Here is a 21,857-nt window from a genome sequence, read left to right as displayed (position 1 = left end):
AACTGACCTGGGTTCGAGTCTTGGCTTCCTCATTTTGAAGTTTGTTTTGGATGAGAATATAATTGCTAAATCAATCTTTATTTTTGCTCCACAACACTTTGTCTTAACCATTTTGTTATTTAGGTGTATTTTGTTAGTTTTTGAAATGTTTTTTAAGAAATAGAAAGCTAAATGTATTTTTCACAAAAAGAAAACAATAATATATAAATACACATGTGCATCATCTATGATTTTCATTATCTTATATTTTGTTCAATTTTTTGTTCGTAATTTATTTTTGTACAAAAAGCCTTAAATTTTGCCTAGGGCCCTCAAATTCTCAGGCACGGCTCTGAATTACAAGCTACACTACACAAAGGGGGACTATTGGCGACGGTTTTTAGAAACGGTTTTGTGAAAACGTCGGTAAAAGTTGCTATTATTGGGGGCACTTCTTCAACATCTAAAGACTTTCTCTGAGAAATGTAAAATCCAGAGATAACTACGCAGAGGGAGAGAGGGAGGAATCCAGAGATATTGAGAAATGTAAACCCTAGAAAAACAACCGAGGTTTCTTGTTTCTCACTCTAGATTCTTCATTCCTTTTTGTATCTAATGTGACTGTGTTAGCTAGAATCTGAGTTTAAATTTATACTATAAAAACCATTTACTCTTTGTATCAAATGAATCATATTAGATTGAATCTGAATTTGAATTTTTCCAAGTTGTTTATTACTATCAAATGAATGATAAGAGAAAGTTCCAAATCCTCTTGGTTTTAGTTAGGTTTCTTTTTTGTTCAAAATTCCAATTACTTGTATGGAATTATGTAGTAGTTCTCTGACTTGCAGAACTTTAAACTCTCTAATTAGTTTAGTTTAGTTTTTTAATAGTAATCAAAACATTGTTGGGTAAACTTGGTGTATCTTTTGTTGCTAGTGTTCTTTCTCTTACTATGGTTTGTGAAGATGCATATCTGTATACTTGACTAATACATGAATCAACAAGTGAAAACAACAAGCAACTGCTAGAAATTATAGGATCAGTTGATTCCTTCACAATCATTTGAATGAATTTCTAGGAGTGGTGCCACATATTGTTAATAAGATGGACAGAAGTCAGAACTTCGGGGTTTGGAATTAATGGTACTTCAATTTTAGAAAGACATTTTTGTTAGGAATGGTAATTAGATTATCTTGTTCTTACGAATTGTTTCTTGTGTTCTAATTATATTTTATCTTTCTAACTTCTTCGTCTGCAATTTGATCCTGGACATTGTAAAAGAGAATATAGATCTGAGTTTGATTTTATTTTTGTATAAAATAATCCCATATAGGAAAAGGGTTCTCTAGTAACGGGAATTTTTGACTAGTTATCATTTACGAGATATTTCTCCCCCTAGACTTCTTTTCTGAATTTCAATCGGGTGAATCTAATTTGTTAAATTCAATTCGTTTAAGTATGATTTATCTTAGTTCTAGTTTAGCTGGTCTTTGTATAAGTCAAAACCATTATTTAAATATGCCGACTCACCTTGGTTAATTAGGTCAAAAGTCTCCCGTAGCATAGACACATATCAGCTCAATTTACAATTTTCATTAATTTCGATCTAAGCTTCTTTGTAATGGTTGGTTTTCACATTTGCTTTTGTTTAAGTTTCAACTTTTCCACTATTATATTAATCTACAATTTTCTTCTTCATTATCATTTTGCTCAGTATCAAGTGATTTCAAGAGGCATTTGAATCTTCACCCGTCCTTGATTCTCCATCGATATCATACTTATCGATCTTGTCAAGTGGAATCAAGAAGCTTGAAATTGCATTTGCTGCTATTCTCATATTCATTCAAATATCACCTCCATTGCCTTCGTTTTACTTGAACGAATCGTTTATATCTCCTGCAAATGTCGTGCTTTATTCGCCTGACACCAAAGTCCCAAGAACCGGAGAACTTGCTTTGAGAAAAGCTATTCCTGCAAACACAAATATGAAAGCTATACAGGTTAGCTGATTAGTATATAAAATGCTTTTATCAAATATAAATGGTGTCTTATCGATTTACATGCTCGTTTTATCTTCTAGGATTCTCTAGAGGAAATCTCTTACTTGTTAAGGATACCTCAGAGAAAACCATTTGGTACAATGGAGAGTAACGTGAAGAAAGCTCTAAAAGTATTTTTTTTCTATCTATGTTGTTTCTCCTCCATCGTTGTGTTTAATTTCTCCGTATTTTTCGATTTTCCAGGGCGGACTTCAAAGCCTTCTTGGTTATAAAGGAGAAGGACCCGGACAGAGTATCAGTAGGTCTCGCTTCTTCACTTGATACCCTTGCCGAACTGGAGCTATTATAGGTTTCAATCTTAAATCCTAGTTTATACTCAAATCAACATCCAATTTGAACTTTTTGAACTTTTTTCTTTTACTTTTTGAAAATGGTAAGATCCGAACCCTGGTCTCACGAGAGACATACATAATAAGGTTCAACCAAAGTGAGCTTCACATGTTTAAAAGGATGTTTTTGACTCCACACCCATTTTGGTATCTGATAACTTCTTGGATTTCAGGCTCCTGGATTGTCATTCTTGTTGCCTCAGCAATACTTGAAATACCCAAGGTTTGCCTTCTCTTGTTGCTTCACAATACATAATTTGTATTTCAATTTTCGGGTTTTCATGTAATTTCACAGTTTCTTATCGGTTGCCCATTTCATCATTTCTTTGTTATAGTGGAAGAATTGATTTAGGGTAGATAAATTTGATATCTGCTTCAATAACTTGGAGTCCAAATGTTTCTGCAGGCTTGCAGGAAGAGGAACTGTCGAGTTTACCATTCAGAAAGGAGATGGCTCAAATTTTACTCCAGCTTCAGGTGGTGAAGGAAAAGATCTGGCCACCATTCAGGTTTGCCTCAACCTCTCACCATTATAGAAACACTGGACCATAAATGAGGATGCGAATAGTTACAGACGTTTCAGAATACTAAATCGAGTGTTAATCTTAGCTCCATTTAGTGTCACACATAAACGATCAACTTCCATTGGATATGGATGATTAAAGTTCGTCATTAAAACTGCACGATAAAGTCCATATCCATCGAGTAATTGGAAATACATGGTACTGTTAATTTGTTATTGAAATTGGCTAACATACCTCTCAAACAATAAATTTGGTTATTTTACAGGCATTCAAGAATGCATTGGACAAGTACATAGGAGTAAATTTTGAAGGGCTAAACTTGTGAGGTATCTTATCTTTTTGAAGTAAAACCTGCAAGTTTATATTCCAAATTTAAGAAGAAGCATAATGATTATCTCACTGAATTCTTTAAGCTATTATTATTATAGGACAATACTTGTTCATACTTCGTCTTCAATTACTTGAATTTTGATATATTTTGTCAGACTTTTGTTTCTAGTTCTTGTTTTATGCACCTTATCTTGATCGACATAGGAAAAATTTCCCTTCCCATCCACTGTCTTCTTAGAACTAGTCTAATTCTTCACACATTCTAAGGTAGTGTTTCTGTTTTTTGGATTGTTTGAATCTGAGTTGTGTGTATGTGATTTGCTTGATTTGTTCTAGTTATGGCTTATGGACCCCACTAGTCATTTCAAGTTAGTATTTCATATCTTAATTAAGATGCACTTTACGTTTGCCTCAAATAGATTTGAGATCAGTTCAATTTTGTTCCCTGATTAAGGGTTGAGGATGTTTTTGGTCAATTTGAAATTGTTTAGTGTTTAGTTGATTTTGAGTAAACGTCATGACATGATTGTCTTTGTGCAGTAAACGTCATGACATGATTGTCTTTGTGCAGTAAACGTCATGACATGATTGTCTTTGTGCATTGTTAATTTTGTGCTTGATTATGTGATGTTCTTGTACGATGATAATAACATGTTTCTATTTTGTGGCAGATGACGACAACTATTGCAGTTGACGATTTTGTTTGAAATTGACGAATATTTGGAGTATTGTATTAAAATTAATGTGTGAATGATTTAATAGTATTTTGACAGATATCTAAATGTTTTAGATAGGTCGATTAATTCCAAATCGGAGGGTCAATTCATTGTTTTGAAATACGTATTTTTTTTTAGAAAATCAAAAAATATCACCGACGGTTTTCTACCGTCGCCTAGTTATCACTGGCGACGGTTTTTTCTGTGCACAAACCGTCACTATAATCACTATTAGCGGCGGATTTACAAAACAGCGCTACAAACTGTCGCGAATAATATCTACGACGGATTCTGATTCCTTACTAAATAGTTTCTGGGACGGTTTTCTAATATTACCGACGGTTTTGACGTCGCTAAAAGTCTCCATTTTTGTAGTGAAGTTTTCAGACTTTGCATGCCATTTATGTATAGACATAGTAACCTAAATCTTTCAGTTGTGGTCTTTGAGTTTACACATTTCTCACAAAATTCTTTCTGCCACGATGATTTGATAAAACTGTACTATCAAACTTTATGCCGCAACTTTGAATTTGGTTTAGCGTTGTAAGAGGATTTTACCAAAATTTATTACTCTTTTCTTACCACATTTTCGATAATCGAAGAGTATTCGCCAAGTTACTATAAATCTATTATTCAGATTAAATTCTCTTCAGACATGTGCGTTGATATATGAGATTTTATTTTCCCTTGAATGTTATATGCAACCATTACCTTCCCCTCTAAGGAGGAGATCATTCTGGTTCCGGTCCGAAGTTCCTATGATAGAATCGGTTTTCTCACTCACAATCTTATTTCGAGGTTCTTCTGAATTTGTCATTACAGTGTTTTTTTGTACATCGTACCTTTCTACATTTTCTTTATTTGAATTTTTGCCATTTTTTTCATTTAATATTGGTTCATACAAAACAGTTTCAAGTAATTCAGCTTTTGTATATTCTATAATAGTATTCACATGTATATCCTCAATATCGTATTAGTGTACCTGAATTATGTACACACTACTATTTTCAACATTTCTAATGAGAACACAATTGAATGTTCCAGGTCCAATCTTGTCCCCTTTAGGAAAAAGTACTACTCCATTATCTTTGTCAGACACCTCCCCACTTTAGTGAATTATTTGAAGAAAGGGTTTTCTTCCATACCATAAGGTCCATAACTCATAAAATACACTACATTTGGTCCTGTGGGGTAACATATTTAACAAGTGGTTCGTCGGGAGGATCTTCTCCTCCCACATGCCAGAACTTAACATCGACTCATTCACCATCTCCTTCAAAGTTTTGTTCTTCCAGTCTACTATATATGCACACCGTTCTGTTGATGTGTATATGAAATTGTGGTTTGATAAATTGCATACTTCCGCGAATGGTAATTCATCTTCAGAGCTGTCTCGGTCGCTTCTCAATCTTAAATTTCTTTTTGATCTGATTGTCAATGTTTTAGTTACATTATCTTGAGGAATTAATAAGATTCATTCAGGCATTTGGAACTCTTTTGGGTATTCAGTTTTGATCTTCTCAATTTTGTTCCTTTTACATTTTTCCTTGTTCCTCCCTGAGCACCCGATTTTTTCAATTTTTATTTTCTTGTTTTGATATTTGGAGATTATGTTCCATATACCTAGTAATTAACTTATTTTTATCTTTTTTTTCTTCAGGTGGCAGTATTCCAGCAAACTAAGAGAAGAAGAGAATAATACAAAATAAAGTCGAGATTTTTTATAGATATTATATTATTGCACTTCGAATATTATAAAAAATATTTGTATCTCACTCCAAGAAAATGTACTAATAAGCTCAGCTATTTCATATCAAAAATCCCACTTTCTTCGACTCAGTTATTCCATAACCTTAGCCTCGGCTCGTTTATCTTGTATGGATGTCCTAGCCAAAAATTGTTTCATATTTTTATGCTAATATTTGCAAGCAGAGCTTTATTTAGCTATCCTGTCCATTGGGCTTAGTCCCTTAACAAAGTTGGGCTCGACCAAGAAGTGCCCCCACTGCTTTGTCGGACAACGTTATTGTTATATATATAGTAAGGGTCTAAGGGATGTTGTCTATACTCTATACTGTCGATGATTTTTCTTTTTTGAACTATACTATTGTTAATTGATAACACCTCTTAAATTAATAGGCAATTTAGTTTAGTCATGGTCTTTATTACTCTTTTCTTTTGGTCAAGTATTAAAATGGTACTTGTTAATTTTACAATTTACCAATTTAGAAAGTTATTACATTCAGCTGGAATTTTACTGCACTAAGAAAAGTTATTTCTAATAGCAAATTATCTTACCACATTTACAATAATAAAAGAGCATGCACCGACTTACTCTATGTCTCCTATAGGTTTAAAGTCTCTTCAAACATGTGCATTGGTATGTACTTGTATAGGACTTTGTCTAAAATGGTCATACAAGATTTGAGAACAACAAACAAGATTGTGACCATGTTATTTTATATATTTCGAGAACAACAAACATGACTTAAACTGTTGTTATAACACGAGATTAAGGGTGAGCACTTGTCGTTTGCAGATCATTTATCGGTACAAGTCGAACCAATTAAAGTTTCAACCAGTTAAGTTTGGTATAATGGGCTCAATTCACATAGTCCGGCTTGTCATTCAAATTAATTCAAAATATTAATTATTTTAGAAGGCTAAATAAAAATAAAAACTTGCTAGCACAATTCAAAAAATTAACAAAAGATCACCTAACATGTGCTAGTATTAAAATAATTTTCTCTTTTTAAGCCATAAAGATCTTCTTTCAACAATAAAAAGAAGTCATAATGATCCTTCTGCTATGACCCAAACTATTGTGTTTTTAAGAGGATATAGTTTTAATTAACATAATTAAAGTTATTTCTTAATATCCAGTCAACTAAGAATTCCTTACTTGCATATTCCATAAAATCAATATAGGATTATCTATCAATGTTTGTATTAAGTCATAAATAATTAACACTTTAAAGCAGAGTCTTTTTAGATCTCCAATGGAGACATACGAAGTTTAGTCAGTAAGAAAGAAAATCTCAACTAAAACTTGACCTAAAGACTAATTAAGTTCTATTTGAATTTTACATTGGAGATGCTCCAAATTCGAGAGATTCTCACTAAATCTCTTTAGATAGTGTTCCTGCACAAGTCAAACAAATATCTATATTGATTTCAGTAGTAGAGAAAAAATAGAATTTAAATTACAATTTTTAATTTCCTAATATTTCACACCTTAAATCCCTTGTCTTGGCGATTTTATAAAAGCAAATAAAAGAAAAAGTTCAACTAACTTGTGGGGGTAATTAATTAAACAAAATCCAAAAGATTCTCACAAGTTGAATATAAATAAGGGTCATGTGTAGATGTCAATACCAAAAACAAAACAAGAGCGGTTCAAATAGTAAGCACAAACAATTTTATTGTGAGAAAGAAAAATGGCAGGACTTTTCAACTTTAAGGTTTTATCCTCAACCGTGTTGATTGTACTTTTTGGAGTACTTATGTCAAAGAACAATGGAGTTTTATGTCAGAAATGTGGAATTGACGAAGGACCATTTACTTCAACATGTGGTAAATTCTTAGAAAAAGGAACACCACAATTACCACCAACCCAAGAATGTTGTGAATTGATTAAAAAGGTTGATATTCCTTGTGTGTGTCAAAATATCACTCCACCCGAGGAAGAAAAACTTGACGTTCAGAAGATGGTTTATGTTTTTCAAACTTGCGGCAAGGAACTTCCTCATGGAATGAAATGCGGAAGTAAGCAACTTTTTCTTCCCCATCATTTTCTTCCCAATCTTTTTGCTAGTAAGGCAATATTTTAGTAATTTGTTAAATTATTTAGGTTCCCATGCTGCTGACATTTGTAAGCTGAAAAAAAAATACAGAAATTTTAGGGAGTTTCAAACCAATCTCTTAAAGTTCTTTAAATTGTATCGCCATAAAGAAGCCAGAAACACCTTATTAATTTAAACTTGGTTTTTCTTTGTTAATTGTGACCCTAAAGATCATTTCATTGAATAAAATGTGGAGCTTTGATCCGTCAATTTAACCTAGTTTTTCCAAATTTTGTTGTTTTGTTTTGTTTTGATATTTGAAGATTATGTTTCATATATGTGTCATTAACTTATTTTTGTCTTTTTTTTTTTTCTTCAGGTGGCACTATTCCAGCAAACTAAGAGAAGAATACAATATGAATTTCATTAATTAAAGATGTTATTGCACTTCAAATAATATACATAATATCTTTTATGTCTCAGTTCAAGAAAATATGCTAATAATTTTAGTTTATCTCGTATGGATGTCCAAGCCAAAAGTTTCGTATTGTTATGCTAGTATTTGCAAACAAAGAATTATTAAGCTATCATTTCCAATTGGGCATACCCCCTAACAAAGTTGGGGTCGATCTAGAAGTTCCCCATTGTTTTGTCCGACAACACTATTGTGTCCAAATATATATATATATATATACACACTAGGAGTCTACCGTGTCTTACGAACGAGGTAGATCCTTTTTGACTAATGCCTTCATATAATACATGTGAAGATTAGTTCAAACCTAAAAATGAAAATAAGAAAATCAGACCCTAAATTAAATCAAATAAGGGAGAAGAAGGAAATGAACTACTTAATTGCATAGAGAAATTTGAGGGAGTTGGGAGAAATATATAAGAGGGATTATCGTGTGAAATTTAATGGGTAGTTTGTAACTACTTATGATCTATAAACGGGGCATGCATCTAAACCGTTAGATAAAAAAGTGAGATAGCAATCTCACGGAGGCGAATATCCAAAACATAAATCTATGGTTCACCTATAAAAACACATTGTGTTTTATATAATAGAAACATATATATTATATAAAACGCAATGGTGTTTTTTGAGGTGACGCGTTGATTTATGTCTTAGATATTCTTAGCCTTCGAATTGTCTTGCTAGATCTTCAGATGAATTCATGTACTGATTTCGAATGAAATCACGTAGTAATTTCAGATGACAAGTAAACACATGTCGCTAAAATCTGTGAAAATGAGCGCCGTGATATATGCATACGCGGTGTATTCTCAAAAGCACCATACATGCATTTTCGAGGCGTGATTGGTCGTAACAAATACATAGCCGCAATAAATATCCTAACCTTATTTATACTAATGATGACGTTAGTCAAAAGGGATCTACCGTGCTTGTAGGGCGCGGTGGACACCTAGTATATATACATACATCCATTTTCCAAGAGATAACAAGGGAAGAAAAGAAGGAAGAAGATAGAGAAAGAAAGAGAAGAAATAAAAACAATGAGTTTAAGGTCGCCGAAAACTTTGGTCGACGGGCGACCTTCGTCAGAGAAGACGATGAGGTGGCGAGAGAGATGAAGTAGAGGATAGAGGTGATGAAATTGAGAGATGGGGTGCATTTAATGTAGTTAGTCTTTTTTTAAAAATTAATTCCATTTCGGCCCCCAAACTAGAATTATTTGGAAATTAACTCATATTTAAAAAGGGTTCAGTTTTGAATTTATATAATAAGGGAAGAGGGTATCTTTCCCCATCCTCCCACTGACCAAGATTTATTATCGTATGTTTATCTCTAATGGTTGGTATTTATTCTCTCAAAGTTTGAGGGCTCAAATTTGATTAAGTCTCATCCAAGGATTGAGATTATAAAGAAATAACACATATTCAAAGATCCCATTTTTCTTTTGGAAGAGTTACAAAGGTATCCATATTATTGTTGTCCCATTTACATATTGATCCCTTAACCTTAGCCTTTGAGGGATGACTATATCTGCAATATGGAGTGCGTATAGGTCAACCACAATTATCTTAAAGCCAACCTCACGTGACACATTTGATGAAACTGTCAGTGCCCGGCGGGCACGGGTTATACCCTCGTCATTTAATAAGAAAGGCAATATTAGAAAAAAAAATTAACCACTAAAATTAACTAACGGAGTTAACAAGTGACCAATATTGAATTTACGAAAAACAGGTAGCCAGAAAAAATCTGGAGCGCAAAATAGAGAGACAAAAAAATCGTAAATATTGTGAGGGTAAGAAATCGTGGGTCAAGAAGTCAGCTGGACCGGACCGGATGTCGAACCTCCACCTGTTAATATTTTTGCGGACACCGACGACGTTTTTGGGTTCAACCTATGGCAAAAGAGACAAGAACACACGTGACCGTAGGTCCCTTGGGACACCGAGATGGTGCCGGCCTAAGGGGGCTCTGACGGTCAAGTCAGTAAGCTTGCAAGAGAAGTAATCGAGACGTAAACGATATCCTTGAAAATCTTATCGTTGGTTGGATAAGGGTCGGAGTTTAGGCACGACTCATAGAGTGGTCGGAGCTCGCTCTCAACGGATTGACTGACTTGGTTAGAGAGAGATTATGACAGCCTAAGAGGGTATGTCCTTGAGTGAGGCATCCCTGGTAAGGTATGCCTTCGTCGAGGGTATGAACCGTAAATAAAATGGTAAGCTTTAAGGTCTGACCTTATAAATATTCACGTGGGTGAAATGTGGAAGGCCTAACCTCCAAGAGAGATAAAGTGGCCTTACTTTGATCGTCATGAGAAATAAAGGTGGGCTGCCCTTCTTCGATTGTCAGACCGCTCAGGAGAGAGACAGTAATAGTCGTCTGGTCGTCCTTCCTTTGTTGTCAGGTCGACCAGGAGAGAGAAAATAAGTGCTTGCTTCCACAATGCTCTGTATTTGACAAGATAACCTTGTACTTGCTATGGTCTTGGATATGGATGCAGTGATAGTATTTATCTGGGAGAAGGGAAGCAGGACTATGTGATGAAGCGAGACTCTCTCAAAGAGCAAGACTCTATGAGAGAGAAAATGAGTTGATGATCCTCTGTATGAGAGAGAGAGTAGTGGGGTGTATTCGTTGGAAATTCGATGATGGTATTAAGTTTGTACTTGGTTTGTTTGCCAATTACTAGATGATCGAGTATTTTAGTCGAAAATCGGATGATCGGGTGTTCTTACCTGTAGTCCCTCCCCCCCCCCCCCCCACCGGTATCATCTACCTCTCAGTCTTTTTATAATGTCATGGTCGACTGTCACCTGGTGGTGAGCTGTCTCTTCAACGCGGTAACGCATAGAGCTGTCATCATTATTACACGAAGATCGTAACTCCCCTAACGGGTATATCTGGGATATTGTCATCTTGAATGATAATAATGCTTCCCCGACGGATATACGTAGGAAGGTCTGCTGGTGAGGACGGACCACTGTAGCCAGGGATGGAAATGCATGCTCATCTTGACGTTACCTTCGGGGTTCCCAGAGGCAAATGGGTCGGGCCCAATCGCCTTCAACTCATGAGCTTAGTCGTTGTATAAGTCCATCAACCAGGAATTTGTGAAGGCGCTCTTGGTGACGTATTTTGGCTCATACAAATATTTTTGTCATATCACAAGTACTTATCACTCTTTAAGGCAAGGTAAATCCCAAAATATTGACAGGTCATGCCTCTAGACAATGATCCTGCATGTATCTCAAAAGCATAAATCTATTTGATTCAAGTGTATAGAGTTAAAGCTTAGAGTGTACACTTCATCAAAAAAAAAGCTTAGAGTGTACTTACAAATAAAATAAGAACAGGCTACCACATTTAAAAAAAATTAACAAAAGTTCACCTAATATGTGCTCAAGTCATAAACAATTTTCTCCTTTTAAGTAGTAAAGATCTCTCCACTTTGACCCAAAACAAATCTAAGTGATTCTCATAAAGTGCTTGCAGATTGGTCACCCGTTGATATGAAAACCATTATTGTGTTTTTATGAGGATGGGTTTTAGTTAAAGTTATATCTTAGTACCTAGTAAACAAATTTTTACAGTGGAGTCATTTTTACATAGACAAATGCTAAAAGAAGTTGCGTAATTGCTTCACAAAGCTATTCTCTAGAAATAACTGTTTTCTTTTTATTAAATTGATAAACAATACTAAAAGTTGGTTTATTGATTTTTTCTAGCAAATATTTTGTTGAATCTTTAATTGCTAAATACAACTATGTTTTAACTCTACAAAGTTATTTACTAGACTTAATTTTTTTCTTTTGTTAAATTATTAAACAAAAATAAATTTTTTTATTGGTTTTACCTAGCAAATATTATATATAGAATCTAAAAAAAAATATTACTCGAAATTAAACCCGAAAAAATAATAAATATAATTTCTTTTTAAAAATGATTACTGATTTGACTTTAATAAAATCAATTTTATAATTTTTTAAACAAATCATTACTAATTTGACTTTAAAAGTTGTTGCACTTGCTATATATGAGAAGGGAAATCACTTTGTCAAGATAATTTTGAAAGAAAATGCTCTAGTTCCATGATTAAATATAGGTTGGAATCGATATTGTCAACCTTGTGCATTCGAATGTAGATATTGGGTTCTACCTTGAAGTATAGCATGAGATGCTCTTATTGGAATATAATATTTTTTTGGTTATTTGCTAAAATTTGGTTAACTTTTTAGAATAATGTTCGATTAAATTTTATTTATGAATAATTAATTATGGTTATAGAAATTTGAACCCCAAAATTTTAGGAGAAAAGATTCGATTATATTTGATTTTTGCTTGTGGTGTTGGTTTAGCAATTTAAAAGATATTTGATTAGTTTATTTAGTTATTTTTGTTCAATAGATTCTTTGAGTAAAATATATTTGTATATGGCATGGAGGAAAAATTCGGTTATACTTATTTTTGTTTTTGGTGTTGGTTAGCAATTTAGGACACTGTTTTAATTAGTTTTATTTAGTCATTTTTGTGTTTTAATTAGTTTTATTTAGTCACTTTTGTCCAATAGTTGTCTTTAATAAAATTAGAGTAGCATCTTTCACTTATTAAATGCGGGTTCTTCACTTGATACGTGAAAATCACTCTCCAGTGGTGACAAAGGAAGTGCAGAAAAATATGCTCTAATTTGGAACTTATGTTTTTTTAACTTACTCTGTAAGTGTCAACGGACATTTTTATCATTTTCCTAATATAATAGTTACCAGTTCTTTTTTTGAATTGTTCAACGCGTGCCTCGAACCCTTGACCTATAAGGTGTAAGATTATACTTCGTACCACTCCAACCAAGGGTTGTTGGCTAATAGTTACCAATATAATTATAACTAAAAAGAAAATCTTAACTAATGGATTAGTACAAAATCTTTTTACGACTTTAGCGATGACTCTTCCCCTTATTCACTCATCCCTCACTTAAGTTTTTCTCTTAAATTTTTTGCACATCTCTTCCTTCACTAATCACGGAACACCCAAACTCCATGATGCAACGTAAGCTCTTTCTCTTTCACAATTCTTCATTATTTCCGATTAAAATTTCGACACAAAGTATTCGTAAACCATAGTTCTCTTGTACCTAAACTGGTGAACTTAATAAACTAGTATATATATGTAAATACTTTAAGGTCAAGATAGTCTCATTTTAATAACATTTGGAATTAATATAAAAACAAAAATCAAGCACTTACGAGTGATGAAAAACAAATGTCCATAGCACTTGCAATTGTTATCACTTACTAAGTGATTATCACTTAGTAAGTAGTAGAAATTATAAGTGCTAAAATACCAAACACCCTCTAAAGAATCCTTACTTGCATTTTCTATAAAACTAATAAAGGATTATTTAACAGTATTCAGATTAAGTCATAAATAATAAACACTTTTAAGTCATGAATTCCATCCCCTTTACTCCAACTAAGAATATCTCCCAAGCAAAACTAGGATGTATTGAGCGAAATATATACTCTGTTGAAATATCTTTCTATATATTAAGATATCCCATATAATAGATATTAAGAAATATCAAATATTAGAAACTACTAAGAATTAGGAACTAGTAAATATATTAGTAAGAACTATTAAGAAACTAGTAAAATATTAGAAACTAGTAAAGTTAGAAACTAGTAGTATTGTAACTCTATAAATAGAGTCTTATATTTCTTTTGTAATCCATCAAGGAATAAAACAATTTCTTTGATCAATTTCAACTTGGTACCATAGCCAAAAGTCTTAAATTTTTTGTTTGGGAATTTATATTGATTGAAAGAGAAGAGCCTTTCATCTTCGTCTTGTTTTTTCGGTTTAGCTAAAGTGAAGGGTAACTGATGCTTCCGCAATAATGACTCTCAATAAGGCAAATTCAAATTTTGCTAAAGTTGTTGGTGAATCTGACAAAATTACTTATAAGTGTACTCACTGCAACAAAATTGGTCATACCAAAAGTCATTGTTATGAACTATTAGGCTATCCAGAATGGTGGGATCATAATCGAAAGAAAAACTCTAAGAAGACCCTTGTAGATCCAATTGTTAAGCAAGCTTCATCGACGGTAGCCACTACAGGTAATGTAGGCAAGACTTTAAATATGTATACACAATTTTCGAATAGTACTTGGATAATTGATTCTGGTGCTACAGATCATATGACTTTTGATTCTAGACAGGTCTCAACCATAAACCAATCTTCACATAAATATGTGTCTACTGCCAATGGCACCTCAGCCACTGTTGTAGGGGAAGGACCCATAACTCTAACGAACACATTGAACTTAGACTCTGTTTTGGTTGTCCCATCTTTAGATCATAATTTATTATCAGTGTCTCAAATAACCACCACTCTATTTTGTGTTGTCATCTTTTGGCCTGAATTTTGCGGCTTTAAGGACATCCGGACAAGGCAAACAATTGGTTATGGTGTTAGGCGAGGAAAGTTGTATTACTTGGATTTAGTATCTGAAAGCTCTAATAAATTGCGTCAGGCATTAGTAGTGAACAATTCTGAAATAAAAAATAAAGATGAAATATGGTTATGGCATCGCCGTCTGGGGCACGCCTCAGTTGGTTACCTTAAGAAATTATTTCCATCGCTATTTATTAAATGCGATGTTTCAAGTTTTCAATGTGATGTTTGTGCACTTGCAAAAAGTCATCGTGCATCGTTTCCGTTAAATTTAAATAAAAGTCCAACTCCTTTTATGATCTAACATTCTGATGTTTAGGGTCCATCTAAGGTTTCTACTTTGGGTGGGGCACGGTGGTTTGTTACCTTTATTGATGATTGTACCAGGATGACTTGGGTGTGTTTGATGAAATCTAAAAGTGAGGTAAAGTTATTGTTTCAGAAGGTTCATAAACTGTTTAGTACTCAGTACAACGCAAATGTTCAGATACTCCGTAGTGATAACGGAGGAGAGTATATGGATCATGAACTTCAAACTTATTTGGTTTCTCATGGTATTGTTCATCAAACTACTTGTCCAAATACCCCTCAACAAAATGGGGTCGCTGAAAGAAAGAATCGTCACTTGTTAGAAGTTATCAGGGCTATGTTGATCGAAGCACATACGTCATTATCTTATTGGGGAGAAGCACTTCTTGCTGCAACCTATTTAATTAATAGAGTACCATCTAGTACTATTGAGTTTAAGACTCCTTTTCAAGCTCTATCGGATGTTACAACTTCTCCGACAGTTTCAAATTTACCTCCCCGTGTCTTTGGGTGTGTAGCATTTGTTCATCTTCATGAGCACCAACGTACAAAATTAATTCCAAGGGCATTAAGATGTGTATTTGTAGGGTACGGTGCAAATCAGAAAGGGTACAGATGTTATCATCCTCCAACTAAACGAATGTTTGTTACATCGGATGTTATCTTTCATGAAGATTCTAAGTATTTTTCACCTGAGTCTGAACTTCAGGGGGAGAAAACTAAGCAGGAAGTTCTGACTCTTAATTATGAAGAAACGGATAATCATGTAGAAGAGAACAAAATTGGATCTAATATTGAAGTAAATTTGATTCCTGAAGAAATAAGTAGAGCTGAAATTGAAATTCCAGAATTACCAACACCTGAATCGGTAATGGAAGAAAGTGTTAATGAAATCGTTGAACAAATTGTGGATTCACCTCCAATTGAAGTCGTTGAACCAAGGGTTAGTAATACACCAAACCAATCAGTTGTTGAGGATGTTCCTGAACCACCTCCTGAACCACCTAGGAAAATATTACCGTCGCGTCAAACCAGAGGTATTCCTAAACCGACATATGAACCTGAGCTGTCTAGTAGAGTCAAATATCCTATGAGTCAGTATGTGTCAGATCATCGTTGTCAGAATCAAATAAGTCGTTTGTAAATCAATTATCTACTGTATATATTCCTAACAATGTACAGGAAGCCTTATCTGATTCAAAATGGAAAACAGCTACAAATGAGGAGATGAAATCCTTACAAAAGAATGACACTTGGGAGCTAGTTGATCGTCCAGAAGATAAAAATCCAGTGGGATGTCGGTGGATTTACTCAGTGAAGTATAAAGCAGATGGTACAATTGAACGTTACAAAGCGAGACTAGGGGCAAAAGGCTACACTCAAACTTATGGAGTCGATTACACAGAGACATTCGCTCCAGTTGCAAAAATCAACACTGTTCACGTCTTGTTATCGTTAGCAGCAAATTTAGATTGGCCACTACAACAATTTGATGTAAAGAATGTTTTTTTGCATGGGGAACTATTAGAAGAAGTCTATATGGACCTTCCACCGGGATGCAAGATACCACAAATACATAGCCAGAAGGTTTGTAGATTGAAAAAGTCATTGTATGGATTAAAACAATCACCAAGAGCGTGGTTTGGAAGGTTTACAAAGGCTATGAAGGAATTCGGTTATCACCAAAGCAATTCTGACCGTACCTTATTCACAAAAAGGCAGAAAGAAAAACTCACAGCACTTATTGTATATGTTGATGACATGGTGGTTACTGGGGATGATCCTGATTACAGAATTACTTATCTAAAGAGTTTGAGATGAAAGACCTTGGTCCATTGAAATACTTTCTTGGAATTGAAGTATCTCGATCTAGTAATGGGATTTTCTTATCCCAAAGAAAGTATACTTTAGATTTGTTACATGAGGTGGGTATGTCAGCGTGTGAGCCGATTGATACACCTGTCGAAGAAGGATTACAGTTGTCAGTGGAGCCTAATCAGATACCGGTTGATAAAGGAAGATATCAACGACTGGTTGGAAGGTTGATGTATTTGGCGCACACGAGGCCAGATCTTGCATATGCGTTAAGTATTGTTAGTCAATTTATGCACAATCCCGGTGAAAAACACATGAATGCTGTTTTACGCATTTTGAGATATTTGAAGGCGGCTCCTGGAAAAGGTATTTTGTTTACTAAAGATTCGAGTTGTCGAACTATTGATGTATATACTGATGCAGATTGGGCCGGGGAAGTAAAGGTAGGCGATCAACTGCAGGATATTTTACCTTTGTTGGTGGAAATCTTGTTACATGGAGAAGTAAAAAACAGAACGTTGTTGCACGTTCAAGTGGAGAGTCTGAATTTAGAGGAATGGTTGATGGCATATGTGAAGCGTTATGGTTAAGACTCCTGTTGGATGATTTAGGATATCCTTCTGAAAGACCAATTCAATTATATTGTGACAATAAAGCAGCATGTGATATTGCTCACAATCCAGTCCAGCACGACCGCACAAAGCATGTTGAGGTGGATCGATGTTTTATTAAAGAAAAGTTGGAAGACAACATTGTAGAGTTACCAAAGGTCCGATCTGAAGATCAATTGGCTGATGTTCTTACCAAAGCAGTTTCAAGTCGAATATTTTCGAAAATGGTAGACAAGTTGGGCATGTGCGATATCTATGCACCAACTTGAGGGGGAGTGTTGAAATATCTTTCTATATATTAAGATATCCTATATAATATATATTAGGAAATATCAAATATTAGAAACTACTAAGAATTAGGAACTAGTAAATATATTAGTATAAACTATTAAGAAACTAGTAAAATATTAGAAACTAGTAAAGTTAGAAACTAGTAGTATTGTAACTCTATAAATAGAGTCTTATATTTCTTTTGTAATCCATCAAGGAATAAAACAATTTCTTTGATCAATTTCAACTTACTCAACTCGCTTCCTGGGACTCCCACTTGAACTGAATGTGAAAGAAACAAGAATATTTCTACAGGTCTGTGGACGGGCTCGTGCGGGTAGGGTGGCCGTACTGGACCCCAACCTCAAAAGGCCCATTCCTTATAACAGACAACACTACTGGTTATATATAAGTATCATTGGGACAAAAAATGTAATATACCAACTATCTCGATTGGTAAGTTACTGAAGTTTCCAACTAAATGATATGGGATCGAGTCACAACGCCCTCAAAGACCCCTATTTTTTTTTTTTTTTTTTTGGCTTTTGTAGAGTACAATTGTTAAAGAGACATTTATTCTTGTTTTATTACACTTTTTTTTTAACTATTCTATCATTTTAGGGACATTCTTTTAACTTCTGAAGTGTTTTTAAAAATTGAACAATATGTGAATATGTATGCGAAATCATTATACAAAAGACATCATATTCAAAAAATTGTTTAAATTCTAACTATACGTTGTAAAGAGAAATTATTTTCTTTCAATCACTTTAAACTAGTCATGCTCACTAGAAGTCTTTGTTCTGCCTCTGGTCATGTTTGATAAGTAACAAACCGAACAGTCTATATGATTTTATAATAAGATCCAAACACTTCATGAAACTTTAATATTTCATTATGAGAATAAAGAAAAAAAGTTTCAAGTTCTTGTGGATTCTTAGACTAAATTTTCCTATAAAATGAAATTTTTAAATAGAAAAAGTTTACTACGACTGTTTTTTTCTCAAAATACATTTGGATTCATCTATACTATGTACTGACAATGACAAATTATCTTGTATTTTGTTCAATTTTTGCTTGTAATTTTTTATTATATGAAAGGTCCATACAAGAATTCGCACAGGACCCCAAAATTCTCAGCCACGACCCTGTTTTTTTCTCTTCTTTCACATGATCAGTCATGTGGAGAGAGACTATTTTATCTCACATGCGATTCAAGTGGAAGTCCCAGGATGCGGGTTGTGTAGCTTTGCTGTTGAGTGAGTTTTTAGAAGAAAAATCTGTCCCCAATGATGTAGCATCATTTAATGTTGACAAAGCTCAAGTAAAAACTCAATATTTGAGATATCTTTTGAGTATCTCAATTTTTTTGGTCAACCCACGTTATATTTAAACCCAGTAGAAAGTTTTTCTTCCTATCTAATTATTGAATCAATAAGTGACATGTGCATCCTTCATCAAAAAAAAAGTGACACGTGCACCACGTAGGTTTATTTTTGAGACCTTCATTGCAGACATACAAAGTTTAACGAAACTCAATTTATCTAAGAAAATCTCAATTGCAACTTGACACATATAACTAATTCAGCTTCTTCTTTTTTGCATTGGATATACTCTAAATTCTAGAGATTCTCATTAAATGTTGTGAATAGATAGTGTTATTGCAGATGTCAAAACAAATATCCATAGTGACTTGAGTAGTAGAGAAAACAATAGAATTTAAATTACTAATGTTTCTTAATATTTCACCCCTTAAATCCCATATCTTTCCGATTTCATAAATTAAATAAAAAAAAAAAAAGAAAACACCTAATTTGTGGAATGTTAATTATGAACAAAATCCAAAAGATTCTCCAAAATTGAATATAAATAGTGGTTATGGGTAGATGTCAATACCAAAAAGTAAACAAGAGTGATTCAAGTAATAAGTAACAGAAAGTATTTTATTGTGAGAAAGAAAAATGGCAGGACTTTTCAACTCTAGGGTTTTATCTTTGATAGTGTTGCTAGTACTTCTTGGAGTATTTATGTGTAAGAACAATGGAGTTTCAGGTCAGAAATGTGGAGTTGATGAAGGACCATTTACTTCAACATGTGGTCAGTTCCTAGCAAAAGGATCACCACAGTTACCACCAACCCAAGAATGTTGTGAGTTGATCAAAAAGGTTGATGTGCCTTGTGTCTGTCAAAATATCACTCCACCATATGAAGAAAAAGTTGATGTTCAGAAGATTGTTTATGTTTTTCAAACATGTGGCAAGGAACTTCCTCATGGAATCAAATGTGGAAGTAAGCAACTTTTTACTCCCTATCATTCTCCTCCCAATCTTTTTTCTTGTAGGCAATTTTTTAAATAATTTGTACAAGTTATACGTGCCGACATTCGTAATAAAGAAGTCTGCAACACCTTACAAATTCAACCTTCGTTGTTCTTTGCAATTGTGACCTTAACGACCAGTTCACTGAATAAAATGTGGAACTTTGTGTTGGGTAGTATTGGCTCTCTCTCACCTCAAAAGCTAGCTCAAGAGTAAGGCTTCTCCCACACTTATTAACGCACTCCCTGCTCCTTCTGCAACCAATGTGGGATTAACCTAACAATCTCTCTCTAACTTGAGAAGATATGCTCTGAGAAGATTATATGAGAGGATACTCTCTGTCTTGAAAGTATGAATAATATTTTCCCATTCATTCCCTTTTATAATGATAATTAGGGAGATATTCTACTAGAAATAAGATTCCTTTTTAGGAATGAAATAGGAAACTTATTTCACCCTAAAAAAAGGAACAGGAAAAATCATATTTCAACTAGGAATCCTTTTTATATAAGGAGGGACCCCAATACTTTGCCTTCTTGTTTTGATATTTGAAAGTTATATTTCATATAATTTTTGGGTTCCAAGTCCAAAAATCTACATCTAAACACACATTAGTCCACCCTAATATTAATATAGGATTTTAAGCCAAAATAATAATTATAATGGACATTTAGTCCAAATTGACCGATCTCTATAAAAAAAACATATCTCTATCATTTCTATTTAATCATAATACTCATTATAACCTTTTATATAAGGAAAACCCCACTTTTGAAAGCCAATCCCAAAAATTCTCTTTTTTTCTCAGATTTTTTCGATTGATTTCAAACTTACTATCTGTTTCGCAATATACACGTTATTTAGTATCAATTACATATATTTCTACAACAAAACACATTTAGTATAGTTAAAGTATGTCTTGGTGTTAAAGTTACAGTGTTTTTCTGTTTATTGATTCTTGTTTTGTTTCATAAATAACGTGTTATTTATTGTTAAAGTTTCATACTTTACATCATTTTTTTATATGTGTCATAGATAACGCATTATGTATCAACAATGTATCTTCCAAAAGAGAAAAGGACTAAAATCCTATTTTCTGATAAGATTGGACCTTAATCACTTTTTGAATTTTATTTTAAGCTTAAAACCCGTGGACCCTATTTCATATACATGTATTTAATTCATTTTTGTCTTTGTCTTTTTCAGGCGGCACTGTTCCAACAAACTAAGAGAATAAGAGAAGAAGAAGAAATGAAGTTGAGATTTTAATAATTAGAGATATTTATTGCACTTCAAATAATATATAAAATATATTTTGTATCTCACTTCAAGAAAGTATGTTAATAAACTCAGTTTATCTCGTATGGATGTCCTAGCCAAAATTGTTTCGTAATTTTATGCTAATATTTGCAAATTGAGCTTTACTTAGCTATCATGTCCAATTGGGCGTAATCCGTAAACCAAGTTGGAATCGATTTGGTTGGAATCGATCTAGAGATGCCCCACTGTGTTGTCCCACAACAATATTGTGTCTACATATATACATTCTAGGTTTCCGCCGCGTCTTACGGACTCGACAGATCCTTCTTGACTAGCGTCGCAACATCTTAAATTATTGCTACACATTTTCAACAGAAAAGGATTTTATATCATCCGTTAGATGTAATTTTTATCAAAATCCCAACAGAAACGGACGCCCAAACTTATACATCGTATAATAGACTGAGCTGTTTTAATATATAGGATATTCAATTTTCCTAGAGAGAGTAAGGGACAACTCCTTCGTCGCTAATTGATAACAACTTTTAAATTAATAGGCAATTTGGTTTAGTCATCCGCTAATATAAAGAATTGTGATTCAATTACATCTTCTAGTATGA

General features: G+C 33.6%; 2 long non-coding RNA genes across 2 annotated transcripts; both read left to right on the top strand.

Annotated features, from left to right (window-relative positions):
* The first annotated feature begins 1,102 nt into the window (after window positions 1-1,102).
* LOC147541926 (uncharacterized) lies at window positions 1,103-4,062 on the top strand. The gene is made up of 6 exons (XR_015223714.1): window positions 1,103-1,982; window positions 2,226-2,331; window positions 2,545-2,594; window positions 2,778-2,880; window positions 3,161-3,221; window positions 3,897-4,062. It is a non-coding gene; the product is annotated as an uncharacterized LOC147541926 (long non-coding RNA).
* Window positions 4,063-19,561: 15,499 nt separating this feature from the next.
* Window positions 19,562-21,359, top strand: LOC147541925 (uncharacterized). Its single transcript, XR_015224114.1, has 2 exons — window positions 19,562-19,948; window positions 21,184-21,359. It is a non-coding gene; the product is annotated as an uncharacterized LOC147541925 (long non-coding RNA).
* The last annotated feature ends 498 nt before the right edge of the window (window positions 21,360-21,857 follow it).

Source organism: Eschscholzia californica, unplaced genomic scaffold, assembly GCF_041429995.1.
Source record: "Eschscholzia californica isolate CP2 unplaced genomic scaffold, dmEscCali1.0.p SCAF_4, whole genome shotgun sequence".
Taxonomy (NCBI): Eukaryota; Viridiplantae; Streptophyta; class Magnoliopsida; order Ranunculales; family Papaveraceae; genus Eschscholzia; species Eschscholzia californica.
Note: the sequence above shows the minus strand (reverse complement) of the source record. Positions and strands in the feature narration are given on the sequence as shown.